The following is a 24,801-nucleotide window of genomic DNA, read 5'->3' as shown; positions in this document are numbered from 1 at the left end:
TGTGTTACAGAGTGTATTAAGGAGTTCAGGAGAATATTCTAAAACTTGGAAGACGGGTTTATAATTTATAAAAAAGTATTAACAAAACGAAGAATAAATAGAATACTTCTAAGCTTTTCGGATGAGTTTGTAACAGGTAAATACTAAAGACAGGAATATTAAATAGAAATTATATTGTTAAAGGGGATGAGTAGCACGACATAAAAAATTAAGTAGAAACTCCAAAACTTTCCAGACGAGTTTGTAATAGGTGGACTCTAAAGACAGGAATATTGAAAAAAAAGTTTAATCGTTGAAGGGGGGTGGGTTAAAGCGGATAAAGAATTAAGTAGAAAACTCCAAAACTTTCCAGTGGTTGCGATAGATGGACATAAAATATAAAAATATTAATAAAGTGAAATCGGCGAGGAGGTTGAATTCCGGGATGTGAAAAGTGAAAATGTATTAAAAAGTTTGGGAACTTGTTAGAATAGGTGGACAATTGAAAAGTCAATGTCAGTAAAAATTCAGTATAATCATTAATAGCGTCCAAAAATGACTAAAGCACGGCAAATAAATTTTCTTAACATCTCGATGTCGTTATCACACTCCAAAGCCGAGAATTCCGAGTGTCTCTCTCCGAGCAGCAATCTGATTCGTCTCAACCGAGGGATCTTTTGAATAAAGGAACACAAATCACGCCAGGAGAAACGCTCGAGGACTGTAATCAAAGAAAGATAACGAAGCCCCCCCCCCCCCCCCAGAAAGACCGTATCCCGAGCGTCTAATTCATATTCAGTCAGCAGTCATTCGAGTAGCGTCTTCCGGAAGCAATCAAACTTCAACTGGTGAGCAGCCAGGCTCGATTTAATCAAAGTATCGAGCGCGTCAATCAGATTGCGATGGAGGGGCTCGTGCACTGCGCGATTGTATTATTTCGCAAACTATTCGAGAAACACCTGTTTGATTTCCCTTTTAAGTGTTTAAATCGCTGAACAAGTATCCCAAGCGTTCGCGCGGTCGCTCGAGCAGCTGTAAACCAAACTTCACGCGTAATGGTCAAAATGCGTAATTCAGTCTGATCGGACAACCATTATCCGCGAAACACTTTAAAAGAAGCCCTGTGGATTAATTATGTAATTTGTACTCGTGTACATCGTGCGGATTCATAATTACGATACAGTCATTTATTATCTCCGAATAAAATTTCGGAAGTTGCACTGAAGTTTCATTGAATTTGAACTAAGCTTCTCGATTATTATTCCGTGCATGTAACTGGTTTTCCAAAACAGACATCAGGATTTTGCTTTCTAATACAACACAAATGGTATGGAATACATTTAACATTAAAAAGGAAGAGCATACATGAAAATAAGAACTAAAGCCGCTGGAAAGCCTTTTGTAATATTCGTATGGCATACGTGACACTTGCGTGACATGTGTCATGCTCGAGTATCAAGTGCGATATTTTAATACCACGTATCAATGTGGCAAATGACAGCATCGCGTGTATTACACAAAATGAAAAAAGGGATTACAGTTAATTTCAATAATCGCTCGGAAAGGAGTTATGCTGCAATGTCCGTAATTTTTATTTCTACCCCTGGTTCGATTATTTACGGACACAAGGAAGCACCGCGTTCTAATTAGGACTCGAAGGAGTTGGGAAGTTTCCTCTGACCCCCGAACAGCGATTGACCTATCGCGAACTCGTGGGAACAGCAGACTACAGACACGGATTTCGAGATTGCGGCTCGTTTGCTCAAAATTAAGGGCGCATGCGACGTCCATCCTTTGCGCGTCTGCATTCCTTATGCAGCAGACTGGTGCAAGACGAATGCAATATTCAGGAAACCGCCCTACAAGTTCAAACTGGCGTCTTCGCAGTGGCGCTGCTGTCAGCAACGCTGGACCATGAGAAGAAATTGATACTTAGATGGATGTTAGTAGACGGATGAGACTCAATTCTAGTGATAGAATTTCTGGAGGAATTTCTGTAGAGTTTAGCTACTTTTAGATCTGTGATATGAGAGGTTGAGAGTGGTTACTTCCTCTTCGGAACGATTTCGTTAACTGGTCTTTAATCGTGACGCTTTCAAGATGTTGTCCTCAATAGCCACCGCGTGGCCTCATCCCCCTAGTTCAACTCGAAAGATAAGACACGCGATTGCTCGTTTAACATCTCCCCTTACCGAATCAATTACCCTCAGGATAGAGCGGTACAGGGACCCTGCTAAAGCTTGGGGGATGAGGTCTGAGGGGAGGCTCAAAGCACCCTCGCAAAAGTGTTTTCTTATTTTATTAACCTCAACCAATTGCTTAAGAGGGCTTAAAGTGGAGATCGAAGTCGAAAATCTTTTTTGAAATTGTGTTATGAAAAACACTTAAGAATCTTGGAATTATTACACGTTCTGTATAGCGTTCGTTAGGTTTATCATTTATTGTTGGATCTAAGAGTTAACGAACATTTCATCCCTTTCCTAGAATCATCCAACCCGTAGATGATAGAGAGATTCAGTCGTTACTAGTCAAGAATTCCTCGCCACCCACCGGAGTCCCCTATCATCAGGCTTTGATCGTCAGAAGCGTCCCCCCTTCGCTCTTCCCACACCCCTTCATACTCTCCTCAATCCATGACGGTTCCTTTACGACGTCAGTCAATAGCCACCGCACGGCCTTATCCCTCCTCTCTAACCGCAGTGACGGGGCACGCGATTGCTCGTTTAACATCTTCCCCCTACCAAATCCCAAACCCTCAGGAATATAGCAGGTCAGGGATGCCACGAAATCTTAGCTTGACGGATGATCCAACGCTGGACGAGAGAGAAAAGGGTGGCGCACTTGATTTCTGGTTAATAAAACGTTACGCTAGACATAAAGCGATGGGATGATGCATCGCGATGGGGTTGCGCCAGGAGGAAGGCTAGGGGCTGGCAGGCTACGTGTTGCGGCTAAGGGTGAGTCCCTCGTCGGCGAGGATAAGGCTTGGAGGAAAAAAGTAGCACTTCCCAAAGGGGGATTTTATTATTACTCTAAATCAATTCGTTCAGATCTCGAGGAAGTTCTACATTAAATGTCGTTTAGTTCCTAAAGAGGATCTAAATTAAAGGTGGACACCTGGAGTCTGGTATACAAATATGTATTATTATTCGATGTTGTTAGGGAGGCCTAGCGAAGACAAATTGAGGGAACACTTTATCGGTTGGCATCTATCAGATGCATAAGTGTTTGTTCATTTTCTACGAAAATACTACAGATTCGCTGATGAAGATGTATCAGGGACACCAGAAAGTAATATCGTTTCTTTTACATTAAATTCAAACAAATAAATTTTCGTTATTCTCGTTACCAACAACGTTTTGCTATCTAGTGACAATGAACTGATAAATGATAAACATGTATTAACATTCGCAGAAACGACATTACTTTCTGCACCTTCTGCCCTCCTAAACCTGAAATCTTCTTTATTAATCTGTATTTCCAATTTAGGTTCCCAGTTCGCCGTCGGATAAGCGGCAGTCCAAGAAATACTCGTCTACCATTCATGGTAGTACCAGAGATTCAGTAAAAATTAACCAAAGGCTACGTAACTCACTGACCACTTACTGAGACCACCCATTCTCCTCAATCCACGATGCTCAATTGCAACGTTAAGAAATACACTCTCGTACGATGTCCCCCCTTAACAAATCAATGTACGAGGAATAATCCAAGGACCCGCCGAAATCTAAGCAGCCGCTAGGCCCGACAGGAAAGGTTTGGCGCGCTTGATTTCTGGTTAATAAAACGTTACGCGAGACATAAAGCGATAGGACGATGCATCGCGGTGGGGTTCTGCGCGAGAGGGTGGAGTGGCTGCGATGCTACGTGTTGCGGCCAAGGGGGGATCCCATCGCGGGCGGCGTCGAGACCGTCAGGGAAGAAGCAACGCACTCACACAAAGACGGGTCACGTTATTACAGGCGGAGCGGTAGCGCGCGCTCGTGTCGGCCTTACATCGCGCGCGGCCCTGTATGATAACGTCTGTCCTGTACGTGTATGTTTATGCCTGTGCGCGCGAACGGGTGAGAACCGTAATGGGTTGAAGAGAGTCGAAAGGGCGCAGTCGCGAAGCCGGAGCCATCCTCGACCCCCGGCGGGCAGCGGCGGCAGCGCCGGCGTCGGCGTCCCACCTGCCCGAGGAGACTCTGAGTTTGTCTCGCGCGAAGTTGCGGGCCGCACGCGGTTCGCCCGGTCCTCTCGTGCTCCGTACGCGGAACGCAACGCGCGCCACGCAGTGCACCGCTAACGGCAATCCGACGAAGTCGTCGAACAGTGGCAAGAGACCTTGGATCTCACGGCAATTGTGAAAAGTAAAATTTCATTCCGATGGTCGGACAACCCATTGACTGCAACTATCATCGGTGGATCTTCGATAGTAATCGTGAAAATCAAAAGTCGCGGTGCTTGGACAACCCATAGGCTGCAACTATCGACGGTGGATCCCCGATCCCTCAGCGATTGTGAAAAGAAAATCTTCTCGTGCATCGGCAACCACGAGGCTTCGCAAGTTTCGATAGTGGATCCCCGATTGTGGAAGTTCTCCGGTGCTTGGACAACCCACACGCAGCGAGTTTTGGAAACGGAAGAGGTGATTTTTAGTACCGAGGAAGAATGATCCCGTGAGGCTGAGAATCGATAGTCGCGATCAGTCGAAAAGTGCATCGCTCGGGGAAGCCTTCGGGGATTGCGCCTCGCGTGGATCTAGTTCATACGCTTGGTAGCCAGCGGATCATAAGTTTTCGAGAGACACACGTCGGGGGGATTGAAAAGCGTGCGCGTGTGAGTGCGTGTCACGCTATGGCCCGCTACGATTGAGTTTGTTGCGACGCTCTCTTGTGCCACGTACACGTAAGTAATAATTGCTCCACTGGTCCCGTGGTGTCTTTTTTAAACGGGTATATGAAACTCTGGCCTCGTATCGTAGTCGATGCGGAATACTGTTCGCGACGGGACGGAAAGTAGTCTTCCGTGTTGTTGTTGGACCACTGAGGCGATGGAGGCGGTTTTGAGTGGTCTGTTAGATGTATATTGGGAATACTCGATAGTTATGCACAGGGTGGATTATGTAGCATTCTTATTGACAATTGCCTTGTGTAAAAGTTCAGTGTTTTAAAGGAACGTTGAAAGTTTGATCTGGTATGGCTGTGTTAGGCGATACTCCCGTTGGTCACTAACCCCTAAATGAGTTTTTCTTCGCGTGACAGAGGTCTGGGTTAGATCTACGCGATGATCTACTACGTGGCTGGCTATAGGCCCGCTTGGAGTCGTTGAACATTTATAACGATCTCTTCAAGTCTGCTTCGAGTGCTTTCTTACATTTAACTCTGACTTAGCTAGCGACTTTATGGGTATAAGGTATGGATTACAAGGACTCTAGAATGCAAATATGTGAAGATAATAATTTCTGTTCCCCAGAAAGTACACAAAAATGAGTAGCTAGTATTGGCGCACAGTTCTGAGTGTCCGAGGGAGCATAGGTGGAGTAGATTGCCAGACACCGACTATGCCTGGGAGGCATACTTTGAGTGCAAAGGATTAACACGTCGACTGTCATCCAATTCGCCACGTCTAGACGTGTCCTCGGTTTGTCTGTGTTGTAGTAGGTTATATAGAAAGGATAGTTCGGCGAAACTAATCAGTTTGCTTCCTGTAGGCTCATTTTCAGTTAACTGACTGACTTTTCTAATTATTTTCTAATTATAGCGTCTAGAGAAATAGGAATGATAGGATTTTGGGAAAGGCGTGGCGTATTTAAGCGTCAGGGTTCTTGGCTACAGGGTGTCAACAATTTGGAGGATTGAAGGTCTGGCGTTTCAAGACACACGATTTAAACTGAAAATAAAATTTAAACTACGCAAAACTTAAGATACATTAATGTATAAAACTCTTTTAAAACGTAAACTGTCGCTAATTAAGTAGTTAAAATGTTAACATTTATTATCAGTTCGTAGCCTTGCGAATGAAGATACGCAAACAGGATATCAAAGCTAACCAAAATCTGAGACAATTTTAACCCACCTAAGGGTTAACAGACCACTCGCAACTAACCCGACCAGACCTTCCTCTAACCGTACACTATTTTTACTTCAATAATAGTACTATAGTAATAATATAATACTTTAATTTCTTCTTTTATATTATTTTTATTTTTTGGGACCCTTTCATCGCGACTACACACCCGTAACCCGCTCATACATAGCGTACAGCTTGACAACTTCGTAGAAAATAATTTACTATCCTCCCCACACATACGAAACATGAATACCCCGGACACCGTAATCAGTCCCGCGGATGATACTTTCGTTCTCCAGTTCGCAATTGCTCCTTCTCGCAAGATCTTAAACTGTTACTCCGGGCATAAGTGGGTTAAGCCCCGCTTTGCGCCGACGACTGGTCACCAGAGGGAAACGCAAAATGTTTTTCCACCGGCACGGTAACAATTCTCTCACGGGAAAACTGTTCGTCAGCGACAGAGCGAAGCAATAAACGCTCACCCCGGGAGTCTTGACGCGGGAATCGATCCCAAGGATCACCCTGGAACGGTTCCCAGGCGCTGAAGAAATATTTAACGTTCGCGCGGCTCCCTGGTAAACATAATTTCCGCGCGCACACCGAGGGTTAAGCCAGCGAACGATTAATCCGACGCGATTTCGCGCGGTTCACGATACGAATCCCGCGGGATGAATTTCTACGATACCGAACGAGGGTCGGTGGGTGGGACGAGGAGGAGGAGTAGGAGGGGGAAGGGGAAAGGGGATGAATGTTCCCCAGCGCATCTGGCGATCACAAAAAGGGATCGCCTGGTTCCATCGCGGATGGGGGAGGGTGGGAATTAATTGAAGAAAGTACCCGGGACCGTTCGACGGGAGGGAAATGAACCTCTTCTGGCGTCGATTGGACTATATAGGACATGTGAAAATATTGCTCCCGGTGCGCCGTGTTTGCGCCCATCGCTTTAATTAAAACCGTTCGCCGCGACGTCGAACTTTTTCTCATTAGTCCCCGTTTCTTGTGTGCCGCGTTACGGTCCCGACGCACGGACGTCCAAGCAACGCGCTTAATTATCGCCGCACTTTGACGTTCCACGCAACTTGCGCTCGATCAAAGCCACGCTAACCCATGTGTATCATTGGAAGCTGGCACGATCGGTCCGGAGGAGGTGTACCCGCGATGGGGATGGGAACTCTTCCCGACTCCGATCGTGGACTGGGCTCCTCTGGACAATGCAAACAGATTCAGGAGAGTTGGCCAGGTATCCAGTGACGTCTGTGTATGGTTGGAAGAGGCGGTGTGAGAAACGAGTCCGGGGTACAGAGGACTCGTTAGATCATTGAGTCGAGGAGACTGCGGAGGCTTTGGCAAAAGTTGGCGGACGCTTTATACGTTCTATTCTGTCGAGGAATCGTGTTGCTTTTATCTTCTCTAGGCTTGGCGGCGACAGTACTCGCGCTACATCCTTACATTTCATTATTGTCGCACTTCTAGGAATATTGATATTACACATAAATAAGATCGTTCGCTTTCGTGGATTACCGATCTTTTAACCCTCCTCTCCTACGGTCGGGTCAAAAGTGACCGACATATTAGTTCCGTCGTTAGGATTTTGTATTGTTTGCGCAACCGAAGACTGAATTCAGTGAGACTAAAATCACCCGAAGATTATAAATAAAAATTAATTTGGTGTTAAAAAAGAAGTTTTAAAAGAAGCGTATTTCAAGCACTGCTCGTAAAAATTATATTCTTCAAAAAGCTGAACACTTGAGATACACCTTGAAATATCCATTTCAAAACAGTAGCAATTTAGTATTCAACGATCTAGGGCTGCTAGATTTTTTTTTATCGTGGTTACTCGAGGGATCGAGTGCATGTAATCAAACTTCCATTCGGAATGAAATTGTGGCTGTCGAAGCATACGTGTCGGTAAATGTCGTACATTACGCGATGAAGAAATGAAGGCTCTGCCAAGAAGCTAATAACAGTCGTTAGCTCGACATCGTACGTCATACTTACCTCAGAAAACTTTCCATTGAATACATAAACTATTCCGCTCTATTAAAGCCTTTCTATCAGATAGCTGAAGGTATCCCTTCATTTAATTTAATCATTTATCTGGCGTTTAACGGTTCACTGGATAGGTGCATTTCCGCGGAAAGACTGAAATCTCTGTGTAGAAAGTAATGCTCGCTAGGAGGACTCATTCGTGGAAACGACATCGTTTCAGTCACGGTCAATACTATTCTGAACTCTTACCATTCGTTTTTTGACGTGCCTTGTTCAACGGTGGTTGTAATAAAGTACTCTCCCAGAGAGCATTACTTTCTTCTAAACGTCATTTAATCAGACTTCTCGTTCGATGAACCCGATTATTATGAAAATTCGACTCAGTTTCACGATTGAATAAATTATTAATCGAAAGATCCTCTTTTCCGCCAGTTCAATTGATTCTCGATTTGACAAGTCATTAATAGTATTTTGTAGTATTAATTACTTGAATATACACCGATGGACAACTGTAGCTTACAATTTGTGGACAACACAATAGCATGTGCTTGGACCTTGAAAATCCTTCGATTCTTTCGTAAACTGACTTTAAAGAGACTTAAGACTATAGTTTCCCAGCAAAATGAAAATCTACAGTTTCTTTACAAGGACACAGATTGACTGTACACTTGCATCCAAGGCACGCCAATCATGAATCCCTGAACGTTAAAGGGAAGACACCGGAGACTTTGAGCAAGGGTAAATAGGAGTAGTCAGAGACAAACATTCAAACATCAAGTTAACACTCGAGTTAGTGCACATAGTTGCGCGCGCAAATACTCCACGTAGGGTTCATTGTTATATACTTAACTGTTGTTGTTAAGTAGACACCGTTGTTGCAATTACGTGTATTCTGGTATTTGTCCGACAAGGCTATAACCGGATCCAAAATATTGATTTATCGAGAGTCTTTTGTATACTCTCACTAAGGGACTCTTTCGACTCGTGTAAAGACTTGGACAATGAAGACTAAGTCATTCTAGATCATCATCTTGTAGTTATAGTCAGTTGATAGGTTCATGGCATTTTAAGCAACTCGTAGCTTGAAAGAGGAGGAAGGCATTCAACAATTTGTTAGGAGTGTAATGGCGGTGATATCGAAACCATTCTTTTCCTCAAATATTTTGGGATCTCTCTGGAACATCGGAGGATATTTAGAAAGAAATTCTTCGGATATGAATTAGATATCCATGGAAGTAAAACCTGTCGGAAAGTCATGGGTCGACTACGCGGACTCCCCAGGGTCGTACGGTGATCTGAAACGGATGAAATATGAATTTTATCGTTTAACATTGGCGTCTGCGTGGAATAGACCACGATCAGACAGTTTGAAAAGAAGTGGACAAAATGGCGGTCTTCTAAAGAAGAACCCAAATCCCAAGAACCCCTATCCTGAAAATGTTGCATCTTCAAAAATATTCAGTTCAAATATCGTTATTCATTCACGATTAAAAAATTCCTGAATAATTTCGAGCTACTGTGCCGAATCGACGATTCAAAAGTGTCTTCGAAACTGATCTAGGTCCAAAAGTCACCTTGACTCTTAAGATTCCATATACAGTCAATCAGTTACCATTTAAATTGGACAAATTTCTTCAATAAATACAGAGGGTACGAATGTTAATGGTACCGACTGTAAAAATCTCCAAAATCCCATAAACAACACCACCCACGGTTCCCTTCACCTAATCGTCCAAGTTCACCGCGGTATCCATCATCCGTCGTATCAACGTTGGAGCTCGATTAAGCGAACCAGGACACGTAGGCGTCGTTCGAATTAAAACCCGCGGCCATTGAAAACGAATCAATCGGGCACGATCGTAAAGGAGCGTATAACCGACTGCGGAGAGCGGGAAGGCGGGTAATTCGGGCAAGATATCCCGTCGATTCGAAGCGCGGGAGTTACGTTACGGTCGTTCGATACGTATTCCACGTATTAGTGGGACGTTGCCGCCAAAAGCGTTATGCCGGGCACGTAGAACCGCGAGTATAATGCAAGATCGTCGCTGGATAATTTCATTTCGCCGAACAAATTTTCCCTCGGATATTACGCCCTCCCTTTCCTCTGGCCCCTAGCCGTCGTTCTTTTCCTCGTCCGGAGAGGGGAAAGAACCGGCTGAGAAGAGGGCACTCGAATGCCGCGGCCAGGCACTCGAATCCTGCGATTCGACGTAATGATATTGCTCGCTATAAATTTCGCCGGTCTCGCGGCTAAAGCCCCGAGCGTGACGCTGGTTTTTTGACGGGCTTTTGCGCAGCTATAGGGCGTGAAATTCTGGAGGTAACGACGGGTAGTTGTAGATGGTAGGTGTAGATGGGCGATGGTTTAGGGGGTATTTCGTTGGGAGCTTTAGGGGAGGCGGGGTGAGTCTGCAGTTTTTAGCACGGGAATGTGGTTGGGAATTGGGTCAGGAGGGCAACGGAAGGGGGGAAACAATATTCTTTGGTAGGTTCTCTTGCGGGTGGATGTGTAAGGTTGGGAAAATTCTACGTGTCGGATCACCCGAATCTTAGTGGCAAGATCATTCATAGACTTGGCGTAAAGGTATCTGAGAGTGGGACTCGATGGAGCTTTAAAATTCACGTGGCGCGATCTAGATCGATAGTCTCTGATGTTGAAAAGTTACTCGAAGAGGGCCCGCTACATAATTTTCATAATTTTTTGGGAGGGCCATTGGGTGAAATGGAAAGCAGGACATTTATAAATGAGCCGTTCGTTGCACAAATCGATTAACTCCATAAAAGAAAAAGTTGTGAAATGCGATGAAATAATGTAGAAATAATAATAGTGCTTTGACACTTAAATTTCAGATTTTTCAAAAAGTGGAGTTAATCGATTTGTGCAGTGAACGAATCAAATGTTAATAGAGTACAGTAAACTTTTTCGATAAGATCCCTTTACTATTTTCACGAATTGTTCATATCATCTGCTTTAAATGTACCAGCGACAGCGAAACCTATAACCAAAGCCCAATCGCCAGAACCGAAATCTACTCGTTCACAACACATCTAATCAGGCAACACTTCAGCTGATTGTAATCTATGCCTATTGAATTATCAATTCAATATCAAGAGTGGGCGTAACGAATTCAGAGTACATTCAACCAAATCGAAGGGAACGATCGACCTAGAAGCTTTTATTTTGTAGCATCTACTGTAGATGGTGTGCCGTATTAAGAAAATAAAGTGTATTGATTAGAGAGAAGCATGTAGCAGGCGATTTTCACATTTCTATTAAAATAATTTGATTGGAGGAGGTAGAAGAATTTTTTTAAAATTATGTCCGATGTATATGGTTCGTAGAATTTCACTCACGGATGTTTTAATCATATCTCCAATTAAGTGATTTATTGCGCGAGCAGTGATTGATTCGTTCTAAATGTAGTTTAGAGCGAGGTTTGCTAAACGTCAACATTACTTCTCTAATATTTTCATTCGGATAGTCCAACCCATGGAACTAGTCAACAACTGTTAATCCGTTCAATCGATCAATTAATATAAATGCTTCGGTAGCCATTACTCTCTTAACTTTTGATTTATCGTTAAGTAGAAATAATGGCTTCTGATGGCGCATTATACGTTTGAATAATGAGCCACCAGTGATCTGTATAATTTAGCACTATTTAAGCTGTTATTGAGTGTAGTGCGCCGCAAACTCATCTATCAATGTTGCTTATTATGCCAAATATACGGGGAGAAGGGCTTAAAATACTCCATCGGAATAACTCGTTCACTTTGATAATAGACAATAAATACTTCAGAAAAATCTCGGCTGGTTTCGAAATGGTCACAATGTAACGTAAATAGTTTTCTCTAATTTAATATAGTTGTGAAGTCTCAGAATATACGTATTAAGGGATATCTTGAAACTAATAGTTTCCTGAATTCAGCTAAGGTCACCTAAGGTAAGTCAAGATGAAATAATAATATATTCGTAGCTGAATACCTTGGAAACTATTAATTTTAAAGTCGTATATCGTTATCCTGAATATTCCGAGCACCGCTATCGCCCAAAGACTCATCGGAAAGTAAACGTCACACGGGCACATTTTTCGTGAGGCCTATCTTCTGAACGCGTCAGCCCTCGCCACTTTTCGGATTAGAGCGTTGGTGAACCAGGTCCAACGATATTGGAAGGCTCACCGCGATCGTAATTCAGTCGTTATTAGATTTCGAAATTTTGGCACGCGACTGCGAACCAGGTCGCGTCGAACCGCCGTAATTAAGGGGCTACATTGTACACCTAGCACAAGTGAAAGTGGGGTATACTTTATGAATTTTACTGGGGTGGAAAACTTACTTCTCTTGGAAAATGATTTCATGCGTCTTCGACCTAATCTTTTCATCTATCAATCCTGTAAGTTTCGTTTGAATTTCGATACAACTAAATATTTTGCAGGCATTTATCGAGGCTTTAAGAAAACATATCAATGTTGGTGGTGGCTAGTAAGCCATCTTGAATGAGAATCTATATTCCGAAAAAATAAAAATATCGTTACACTCCGCAGACAGTGCATAAATCACTCACTGCAAGCTGAAATTTCGCGAACGCGTAGTTTCGCTGCAATTAATTCCCGAAGAGTTAATATTCTTTCGAGAGAGTTGCGAGGCGCGTGAGAGCGGTTAGGCGCGACGCGTCGTTCGGACGAATCGTGGCACGAATCCGCTCGAGACGTTTCGTTTCTGCCCGGCGGGCTCGCTGGCTCGTGAAATCTGAATTTCGTCGCGACGGATTGACGGAACGCTGGCTGTAAGGGGAGATGCAAGTGGCTGCAGCGGAAATCTTATCCGAATATATCCGGATTCTCGCGGTCTTTCGTAGCTAGCTGCCATCCATTCCCGTATGAAATTTTTAGAAGCCGGAATATGCCAGTCCCGCGCGAAATAAAACTTTATACCAACCCGGTCGCGTGTGTCTGTGTATATTGAAACCAGGGAATGCATTTTTACGTTTGCAGTATCATCCACGACCTGCCGCAAGTGCCAACGCGATTCACCTTTCGGAATCGTACTTCTCTTGTTGCTAGGAAATTCGTGGGATTGCTTGCGAAATAATTGTATTTAACACGTTGAGCGCCACGTCAGCCACATACGAATGACAGGGATGTTCACTTAGGGATTAAGTAAATTAATCCTGAAGGTGAGGAGTTAACTGAAATTAATCTGGATCGGATTGGCAAATTCTATAGAGGTCACCGAAATAACTACTACCACAAATATTTGATTACACCATTTCTAATAGTGTAGGAAAATAATTTAGCCTTGTAGGAATTTTCACGATTATTAGTCTGGCAGTTAACGTGTTAATTCTTTATATTATGGTTTTTTGTTTATTGAACGGAGTGAATCGTAAGAAACAGGCTAACTAAATATTCTTGTTAAGATTTAGGAGAGGAGAAAATTTCAGAGTGTAAGGTCCAAGGTAGAAAGTATGAAATGCAAGTAGATTGTTTGTTTAGTGTTAGCTTCGAGATAATTTCAAAGTCATTGTTGTCTTTCTATGAACTTTTCATTTCTTTGCGTAGTTGCTGACGTCAAGTCCAATTCAAGTGTTCTTTTTTTTTTAAAAACATTGTGACCTTGAAATAACCATGAGTATGAGTTACTGAGTTTCCAGAAAGTAATCTGTCAAAGTTCTGGCACAAGCAGCTCTCCGCCATACCAATGTTGCACAAGTGTCTGGAATCGGGAAAACGGAGCGTAAATCTCCAGTCTCGCCTTAATCCCATCTCAACATCGCGATAGATCAATTGCTATTAGACGTGAAGTACATCGTGAGCAATATAATCGAGATCCCTCACCCACGTTCAAATCTCTGAAAAGGCATGTCGTCCTTTATTTCTCGGGTAGCAGCGAAGCCAATCTCAAAAATAGCGCCGTGAATTTATGATCGCAGAGTAATCTCAGCCATGTGTCCTTAACCCTTCGAGCCATGATTTTATTCTATCGATATTTTTGAAAATCAATAGCCAGGAGTGTCCTGGGTCACCGATTACAAATCTGAAGTTAGATTTTTAAAACTCCGTAGAACTCTTACGTAACTTTATTTTTCGTTTTCATTTTAATTGGTAACCGTTTTTACAAAGGGAAGGTTTGAAAAATTCAAAATGGCTGATTCTATGTAGATATATATATTAATCTCTCTATATTTTTCAGTGATTATTAATCTGTAGTAAAAGAAGAACAACGTAGAAGAAAATTCCAAAAAAATTCTGAAAAACTTTTACTCGCGTTTTCTAGTTGATCCACAAAGAAAAAAACGAGGAAAGTTGTTACTCAACGCAGAGAAATTCGTTAAAATAATTAAAAACTGAGCGCGAGAGGGTGGCGAGTATGTTTGCCGCCATGACTCAAAGGGTAATATGACTGCGTCAGTCGCGTTTATATTTTTCAAGGAGGAGAGGGATCTAACGATCCCGTCGTATATCGTGACCTCTTAATTACCGCAAAAGTACTTAAAAAATCCATATAATCGTGCGATAAGTCGAAGCCAACTTCGTGGCAACTATTTTCGTGATTACCTAGCGGCCTTATCTGCGGCTGAGGTTAATTCGTACGTAACACGAGCGAAAGTGATTTACTGCGCGAATTTTCCACCGATTTTCGATGCTCTCTTTGAGCTCTCTCCTTCCTCCTGGTAAACGAGCCCTGACGATTTTCGCTGACGTGCTTGAATTACCATTCTATGTACGTACAATAATCACACCCTTTCAACCATTAACTTCAAGTGAGTGATATATATTTAGGGTAAAATGTTGTGGAGTTTTTATCGCGAAATATGTTCACACTGTATTCATTAGGCCTTGGATCAATATAAAGTCCTTTGAAAGGTAGGAATTATTAAAAATGAAATTGAAATCTGTCAGAGATTCCGTTATAACTATTATTCCTTTTGCCTAATCCAGATGAAATTTCATTTTGATTGATCTGCATTAATTTCATGTCTGATAGCTGTAGATCAAGGTATAACTTATGTAGGAGAAACGAAGCTAAAATAGAACTTCCGTGAGTGAGTTATTAAGAGGAATTATTGGACGTAACTTTTCCAATAATTCGCTTGAAAGCTTTATTAGTATAGCGTATATTTTTGTCTAATGTAGGATCTTGTAAATTTTTTTTTTGAAAGAGTATTTACGGTACGGAGTCAGCAGTCGAGGGTGTAGAAATGCTTCTGTGACTCACTGTATGTGCAGGAGCGTGCAGACGGGACGCGTTTAAATTGTCTACGTACATTTATCGATCAAAAGGGTCCACCCACAGTGTTGGAAGGGTCGTGAAAGTATACGTTCCCCCGCATCTGAAGCCGCTAACAAGTGAGACGCGAAGTCTGCAATCCTCCAAGTAATATACTGGCTAGAACACCAGGCAAATATGTGAATAAAAGTTGAAGATCGTATCATGCATACAGAATTTATTTAGAATTTCTTGCTCGAGGAATTCAAATATTTAGACGCTCGAAGTATCATTCTCTTTAATATTAATATTTAATTGAATTGTCTTCGACTATTTCTTCGGGTCATTTTTCGATAGTGTACGGAAGACAAGAATTTACTCTTAGAATCGATTTCTGACAACAAAAGAAATCGGAAAGTCCTTCTCCATTTTTCAATCTAAAGTTTCGTTGTCTAGATAGGAGCAATCAAAGTTTACTGATATGACTCAAGGCAGACGCCATCTTATCACGCGTGAGCACATGCGCGATCAGTTGATTGGTATATAAGATGGCGCCCAAAGTCATCTCGGTAAACTTTGATTCCTTCTATCTACACAACGTAGCTTCAGATTGTGAAATGGTAAAGGACTTTTTTTATATTCGTAACTCACTGCTTTTATTATAAACGTTACACTTAATATTGAAAATATATATCGCGAGGATACTCGGATGATATAACAACTCATTGTATCGTAAGTGACTACACAATTTCGGTCAAGAAACTTTACATAAAATATTACTTAAATTCCACTGATTTACGTTACCCTTTAATTAATACAAAGCATTAATTCCTTTCACGTCTCTTAATAAGTTTTTCCAGTTTATCTCAAGACTATTTAGTAAGATTAACATCGGTGCTTTAGTAAAGAACCGTGAGAAGGGGTGTACAGCAATTTACTGCTTTTTAATTTCGAATTATATGGAGAACGTACAAGACATAATTCTGAGAATCACGGCTTGGAGTGCACGAGTTCGCCATCTCACTTTTTACTAGAGATTTATTCCAATATAAATTACAGGGGGGTATTAGAAAAATCCCTTCCCGGTGTGGCTACCTATTAAATCGAGTAATAAGTTCGTCGGGATTTTAAACAGAATGTAAACTCATATTACGTTCACGTGAATGTAATTTCGCGATTTTTTTCAGTTTACTTTCACGTCACGTTTGCGTGGGAGCATTCGTGTTATTTGGAAAATTCAGTCTCGTTTCTACTTGATTGAAAAACGCAGCCAGCCAGTATTATTTATAATAATAATATTATTATTATAGTGTACTATAGTATATATATATATATATACGCTTACAAATATTGCAATAGTTAAAACAATAAGAGAAATTCTCACGCGACTTCTTTTATAGTCATTGTTCATTAAATTCACCTTTGGAACCGTGATTATATTTTATAAAACTTTCCGCCATTTTGATGAAGAATACACTATCTGAAGTTCCGAACAATCTAGCTAATTTTTAAATTATTGCAAAACGTCCTTGTACTAATTTTTTCGTATCGTTCCAATCTTCTTTCAACCCGAAGAAACAGATTGCCTGGAAATGTCCAACATCCTCGCAATGTCTCGTGTCGAATATCGCAAAGCGTTTTTAATTAAAAATGTGGCGATTACGTTGGCTAGCAATCTTGATTGACCTTCCGCTTCGATCTTAACCTTCTAACCTGAAATCAATGCTTTGAAGTCTCTGGAGCCATGTTAAGATAGCGTGCTCGTTAATCACTGTGTCTTTGTGAACGTTCTAAATCTTCTCAGCTATCTGCAACGCGAGACTCCCGTCAGAAAATGAAATCACATTGAAAGACAAAAATAATATTGTTACGTTTAATCGAAGTGGGTGGTCCACAAATTGTGTTGCGTGCATGCACGTTGCAGGATATCTATGATTTACTGTTTATGAATAATTTGTACTAAGACGTCTTTATTAAGGGTATAGAAGAAAGGGTGCGTGTCGTAGCATAATTAATGGCTGGTTCTGAAAATAACCTCAAACTCTTGTAACGTCAATTCTTATAAGCTAATGCAAGATTCCAATTCGTTTTATTTCAGCTTGCTTTTTATTATTTAGTTTTCTTTGACCCTATTTTGGTCTCCAACAATTGTAAGATCGTTTCTTCGTGTATAAAAAAAAAAAACGGGTCACGTTGATAGTAGTATCTAGTATATAACGATGAGGGCACTAAACCTCTGAGAAATATTAATGTTCCCTCAAAGCAAGAACGATACGTGCCGCATGCAAATGACATTTTATAACAAAATTCGTGGAATCCATGAGCGGCTATGTTAAATTTATCTCGTGGTAGGAATCCGTCGAATCCCCTTCTTTTTTTCTTTTTTTACTGTCCATTACAACGCGCATTCACGTTTTTGAGCAGCTGTACATATTGAAATTATAAAATACCCGCGGAATATTGAATTGAAAGTGCTCTCGACGATGAATAGTTTATTAAATTTGGAGCCACTCGAGAGCTTTCGTTTCCATTAAGCGCGGTACATGCAGTTTGACAAGCAAACATCTCCACCAGTTCGTCTTCTATTCTCCGAGAAAACGGATCTTAAATATTTACGGAGACGCACACTCGATGCGCGGGTGAAATTTTGATTAGGGCGATCGATAACGATCCGGTTACGTTAAACGTTAGATTTACTAAATTTCCGTTAAATTTCCTTTGCACTCCATTTCGTCGACTCCTCGCCATTTTTCAGACATCTAACCTCGCCACTTATTTCCAGAAATTGTAGTATGAGAATTGATTTCTCAACTTTTGCCATGTATTAAATAATCATTATTCGATTTTGTCGCGTTTCCCTGAACGTCCCGGTTCGTGCACCAGGTCGGGACACGGTGTTCTATTGCTATTCGCTCGTTTCGCGGGAAATTACGTACAGTTAAATTCTCCTTACTATACAATTTCATCGCGGTAAATCGGAGCATAAGACAGCGGGATAATTAAACCGTTTGCAGCGAAATACTCGGCGGCGTTGGTCCCGTCTACGGTGAGAACCGTCCTTATTTAGATAATGCCCTTGGCTGAGATCTTATTGCCAACGAAATTTGTCATTAGACGCTCTTATTTTAGGCTAACAGTGTTATGCGTTTCAGCCCTCCGAGAATATCGAAGCGAGAGAGTAAACTGTTTTCCCTGAGTAGAAATCGGATTTGTTAGGAGTTAGGATTTAATGGAGAGACAGCAAATTAATGTTTGAAAAATTGGTAAATCTACAGAAAAATTTTAGAAGAATTGCAGTTTTACCTATATTATATCAAGTGTTAAATTTTTATTTATTTTTCAAAATTGATGTTTATGCAGAAACCTCAAGGTTGTGAAGACTAATGGACTTAGCTGAGTTCTTCCATGTAGAAACATAATGTGACGTTGTTTTATTATAACACTTGAATTTCTACAAAATTTCTAATAATTAGGAAATGATTCTTTTAGCAGGATGTTGCAATTGGTCCCTGGTACGCTCCTCCTGAGTACTCATTAAACCACTAATTTCCAAGAATCTTGACCATTCTACGTATCACCGATCTCTCCAGCCCTCCAGCATAGTCCCACCCCCCATAAAATCCACCGAGAACACTATTTTGCTCCTCGAAACCCGAAATTACCATAGAACAGTTCCATCAACATTTCCGCCTGTAACACCGGGAGACCTCCGAAGAGTCGGCGCGAGCACGTACCCGTAGTATGCAAATGTCCGACGAAGACACGTGCGTCCAGAGGCACAGTCGCCTCAAGAAGCCGTTTGCACGTCGTAAATCATCGCGAGAGCCCCCGACGACGTATTTCACGCGTTTAGAACGCCTTAAAACTGACCATTAATTATCGAGCGTGTCCGCGGAGCTGCCGTGTGCGTGGTCCGGTCCGTGCGTGCGCCCCGTGACTCGTCGCGGGCTCACGTAAATCTCTAGTATACATCTGTCGTCCTGGCTGCCACGTACGAGGAATAAATTCAACGGTGGAAAGAATCATAACCGGTCGCACGAGCTGGGAATTAACGCCTGTTGAACGATCAAGGCCATCGCCGTCGCGTTTTTCCAAGCTTTTACCGTGCGGGTGGATTACACCGTGAGCGTTTGTTTCTCGTACCAGCTGGCCGCGGACGGGTCCGCTCTTTGACGGTAGCCTGTTAACGCTGATGGCGTTACCTTTGATGTGGCGTACTTGGGCATCGCGGTGTCCAAATGTTGCAGGCTGGCCGTGTTTGTCAAACCTCGATCACTTGTTTGACTTGGTGGCGATTGTTTACTGGGCTGCGGGGGTCTCAGCTCTGGAAGGATTCGGACTGATTCTATGGTAGCAAAAGTGGGGCGAGGGGAAGTTTTCTGGGAACTCAGAGACTGCAGTCTGTAGGGGTTTTGTGCAATGCTGATTGGTGACATAGGGGATAGTAATTTGAAATTGAAAGCCATTAGGAGAAAGCATTAGGAAAGAGATGTGTAGACAACGGACACAATTCTGCTGGTGATTTTGGTGAACAGTTCCACCTAAGATGGGGCTTGGACCTAGATACGTGTGGGTACGTATCCAGATATAACTCAGACCTAGACACATTTAAATGTAGGTCTATGTAGTCTATGTGATCTACGTAGCAAAATTGACTAACAGGATCTGAAATATTCATCTTGTGGCCTGTGTACTCCGTATCAATCCTTAAAATCGATAAATCATCTCACAATATATCTGGATCTATGAGAAGTCTAGGTCTAGACACATCTAGGTCCAGGTCTCATCTCTGGTGGAACTGGTGTACCAAGATTGACGTAAGAGGACAAATATTGACTCCTGTCGGAGACTGGACTCTAACAGGATTTTAAATATTCATCTTGTGGCCTGTGTTCTCCGTATCAACCCGTAAAATCTACAAATCATCTAACAGTATATGTGGATCTCTGAGAATTCTAGGTTCCCCATCCTTTGTCAACACACTTGGTGCTGTGTCTCCAAGTTTCCTTGCGAGGAACTTTCATTCTCCTTCTTTGAAAAGAAAGACAAATAAAACTTATGAGTCTGAAGTTCGTCGATATCGCAATAAAGAAAATCAAAAGGTCCTCGAAGGGAGGTTGCAATCCCTTCATTGGCTCTTGACGCTCAAGCATCGTTTGAGGAGATCGATGGCCCCTTCGCCTCAGGTACAAACTCCTAACCAACATGAACACCAGTGTATAGTCACTTGTTCTTTTGTCTTTATGATTCGTAGCAAACTTGAATTTTCTAAATTACCTTCCGAGACTTCTCAAACTATTGGTAATAAGCTACCCACCAAATGATCGATCTTCTTCGCCCTGAAAATTCCAAAGAGATCCAAAAGCTCCTTTTAGAACTCCAATTTTCATATGATTCGCAACGATTCACTATCACATTTACTGCTTGTTAATCCCCATTTAAGTTCATACCTCTGTATTTGATCAAAATCCTGTCTTCCAATTTGTAAATCGAATCTCATAACCTAACTGCGCTACACTAGATGCTGTAGCATAAAACAGATTACGTACCCTTATAAAATAAAGAAACAAATGCGACATTCATTCGAACAACAATTTTCAGCAGTTCTCCATTTGCAGCCACCGTTTTTTTAGCCCGGATTCAAGCAACGGGTCGCGTTACTTTTCTTTTCACTTTCTGATTCACCCACGCTGCGCGTGTACGTACGTATCATCCCATTCCGTTGTCACATTACCGAACTGGCGACGTTTTTTGCTGCCTTCGGGCGTTATTACAACCCACTTCCTGCCTCGCGTTTGTCCCTGGTAATTGGTCAGAACTTTTAATTACGCGGCTCCCCCGTAACCGTTACGGGTTCCCAATTATTAATTTGTTTTCTGGCCGGATTATCGCGCTCGTTGGATAAAGCGCGAGCGATTGAGGACGCCGCGACGGTAATAAAACAGAGAGAACCGGACGAAATGACTCGGAAATAAATCCTCGAACGGGCAATATCATCGCGACGGTCCACAAAATGGCGTTTGTCCCGCTAACGGCCGTCCCCGGCGATCCGAGGGATGTTAATGCGTTTTTTCTAATTCACGACCCGTGCGCGATAACCATCCAACCACGACAATTTCGTTTCGACTCCCTTTCGTCCTCTTTCACCTTCTTGCGGATATCGCTGTGTCATTAATCCGATTGATATCGACATACCGCGAGATATATCCCCTTGGCTATCGGACTCGTTGCACCATTACCGGCCGGAAAATCTCCCGCCGTATCGAATCGCATCTACCCGGTCTGGCAACACCAACAAACACACCTGGACCCTCGTACAATCGAACCGAAACCTCTTGGGGGCTCCAGCTTAATTTCATCTCGCTGTGGTCGATCCAACCTCCTTCCGGTGAGTTGGAGTGAAAAATGAGAACTGCGATTAAGAATTTGATATCAGAATAAAATGTTGGGTTTCTTACTTGGTTACGTGTCGCTTGATACGTTTGGGATACACGGTAGGGACGGTTATCAATAAATGAGGCAGGGTAGAGAATTTTTTGGTGAAACTCAAATGGATCGTATAACGAAAGGTATTCGATTCGTTTAATTGCCTGAAGAGTTGATGTTGGTTGTAAACATTCCCTTGTTTTATGAGCGAATCTGCGTTAGAGATACCTGAAATGGGTTCTATCTATCGTTGTTTATCGTTCTTCAGGAATTACAGGACTAAAACGTGGGAATGACTTCTGATCGTAAATTCGAGCAACAAATTTGATCGATGTGCGAGACATCGTTATAGTGCTTCACTTTATGATTGCAGCTGCGTTATGAATACTTGAAACGTCGTAACTTTTATCATTGCTTGTCGTTCTTCGGGAATTATAATTTTAAGATACGCAAATGATGAAATCGAGAAAGGAATTTTATTAATATTTGAAACACTACTGTACTGCCTTTACGAATAAATCTACGTTAGAGGAACCTTTACCACTGTCTATCCTATTCAGGAGATACGTTTCCAAAATGTTTTCTACAATCTGCACATTGAGAAGTACTGACACAATACGGATTGGAAAATCTTCCGCCATATTGGAACGTGTTTACCAGCAAACACCTCTGGATTCTCGTCGAACCGAAGGAAACCTCTTGGTGAATCCAGTTTAATTTCATCTCGCTGTTGCGGTTCCAACGTCCTTCCGGAGAGACTGAGTGAAAAATGAGAACTGCGATTAAGAATTTGATAGGAGAATGTAATATCCTTTTTCTTGGTCCGTTGGGTATCACTTGACACGTGTTGGAAATATAATGGCTTACCACGTTCTCCCGAAGAATTAAACATCTTTCTTTATCTTTCACGTTGCGAACGATTTTCTCAGCGATTATAATTATAAAATGACCTTTAAAATTTGCTTATTCATTAGCACGTCAAATAGAATAAAGAAACTTGCTATACTGCAAATTAATATAACGCACATCGATGGGGAATAAATGACCACAACTTTTTTAATACTAAACGAGTAAATAAACGTTTAAAGGTTTGCAAAAGGTTGTAAAAATTCATACAGAAAAAATACATTAACCCTCTATTGGGCCAATTTTTGTTTTCTGCGAACAACTTGTAAGGCATTTATTTTGTTAAAATGTTTCAAGTTGATGGTGCTGTCAGTCGTCGCGTCATTTTGTGAAAAGACTAAAATTATTTGGTAAAATTTCGATATATTAGTATGTTACCTGAAAATTACTAGGTATAGAGGATCAATCTAATTTTTTTTTTGGGAGAGCAATCGTCACTCCTCCCCAGCAATAACCAGAAAACAAAACAGGAAAGGATAATGACAAGGTCTGACTCGATCAGTAACAGTAAAATGTGAAAGCACGAGGGATAATGACAGAGTTGGGCTTAACCAGTAACAGTAAAAAAAAGGGGGGGGGGGAAATGGAAAGGACAAGGTATAATAAGAGCCTCGACCTAACCAGCAATAATTTCTCCCCGTGTCCGACTAACAAGATCGAGTATCGCGTTTGCTTTACTGGAACAGGAAATCACATATTACCTCGGCAGGGGGTTGATTTGCGAGCTGGCGTTTCGCTGGAAATGTTTCGGAGTTATCCAAGAAATCTCCCCCACCTCTAAACAGAGTGAAAAAGGATGTAGGTATTACGAATCGAACGGTTCCGGATCCCCTTCTGGATTGTACACTTCTAGCCGCGCGTTAGCGGCTGAGCAGCATTAAAAGGAAACGGTATAGATAGATCGCCTGGCGTGTTAGAATGCGGCGCAGGAAATTCCTGGTCTTGGGGCTGCAAGCTCCTCCTTCCAGCTCCTTTCGCCGGTATTTCGCCCGTGAAACGGCACGGTTTTCTCCCCCTGGAAGCCAAATCCGTGTTCTAATCATGATTCTTTTGAGCCGAGCGCAGGCCTCTCCGTTATCCCCCTTTCTTCGCTCGTTGGTAATTCAACGGCAAGCTGCTGCTTAATTGGACGGCTACCGTAAACTATCTGTCCGTCGTGTAACGTCGTTTTTAACCCGAATACCAGCAACAATGATTGCCTGTTCACGTGCAACGTCGCCTGGGAAGTTCATCACGCGAATGCGTCCCCCAGTATGAAATAAATATTTCCAACACGAGTCAAAATAATGGGTAGTACCGAATTTCTGGCGCTGACGCTATCGGGGTCATCTGTTGGGCATTATTTTTCTTCGGTAGATTTATACCTTGGTCGTAGAGTGTTTTAGTTTGAAAGGGAAAGCTCGGTTAGTTTGGAAGTTATGGGGATTTTAATGGAAGGACTTTGAGGGAACATCATGTATCTTTATGGTTCTTCAATGGAAGGGGCTGTTTTTTTAACTTTTAACAATCGTATAATTATCGTTCATTCAAATACCCTCTCTCGGGAAAGTGAAAACTCTATTCGTGTATTGTTTCCTTATGTACGTTTCAATTTACTAAACGTATACCTTGACATTTCCAATGTTGCCGCCCCCTCCCCCCAAAATCTCCAAGATTTCTAACGCATACAACTAAAGACTCAGGATACACGCACATTGAAGCTTGTATACAATGAGCTGGTGCTCCATCGCATCGAATACGCTTCAGCTGTATAGTTCCCACATAATCCCTCCTAAGCATCTGAATCAATTGAATTGAACTCGACACAAATGTCTCAGATTTGCTCAGATTTCCCTTGGAATGAATTTTGTCTAGATGGCTACTCGAAAATGCTTCGTTTGTTTCTCGCGAGCACGCTTAAACAACGTAGATAAGCGTTCTGAAATTTTTAAACTCTTAGCTCGCTGATAAAATTGACAACTTGAGAACTAACAGTTACTTATAGAACCAATTGCACGATAATTCCCAAAAGAGATTACATATACATAGTAAATTCAGAATTGGTTTCCAAAATTCCTACGCTATTTTGAACACGCTATCTACAGATCGACCTAAATTATTCCTACGTATTTACACACGTTTATAGACCTACTTACACCGATGAAACACACATGCGATTTCCAGCGTCTATTGAATGGGATGTTCCGTTAAATATATAAATAATCTTCGTAACGAGCAGGCGATTGTGCGTTCACA

The 24,801-nt window shown here is 42.0% G+C and overlaps 1 protein-coding gene across 3 annotated transcripts in view; it reads left to right on the top strand.

Annotated features, from left to right (window-relative positions):
* The first annotated feature begins 4,140 nt into the window (after positions 1 to 4,140).
* Positions 4,141 to 24,801, top strand: part of LOC128875488 (acid sphingomyelinase-like phosphodiesterase 3a) — a 65,960-nt gene continuing 45,299 nt past the window's right edge. The window contains exon 1 of one of the 3 annotated variants that reach the window (XM_054121119.1): positions 4,141 to 4,609. The gene's annotated coding sequence lies outside the window, so the exon portion shown is untranslated. Of the gene's footprint in view, positions 4,870 to 24,801 lie in introns of all 3 variants that reach the window. The other 2 variants (XM_054121120.1, XM_054121118.1) reach the window with 2 other exon arrangements.

The sequence above is a fragment of the Hylaeus volcanicus genome, chromosome 4 (genome assembly GCF_026283585.1).
Source record: "Hylaeus volcanicus isolate JK05 chromosome 4, UHH_iyHylVolc1.0_haploid, whole genome shotgun sequence".
NCBI classification, from domain to species: Eukaryota; Metazoa; Arthropoda; class Insecta; order Hymenoptera; family Colletidae; genus Hylaeus; species Hylaeus volcanicus.
This window is presented reverse-complemented; position numbering and strand designations above follow the sequence as displayed.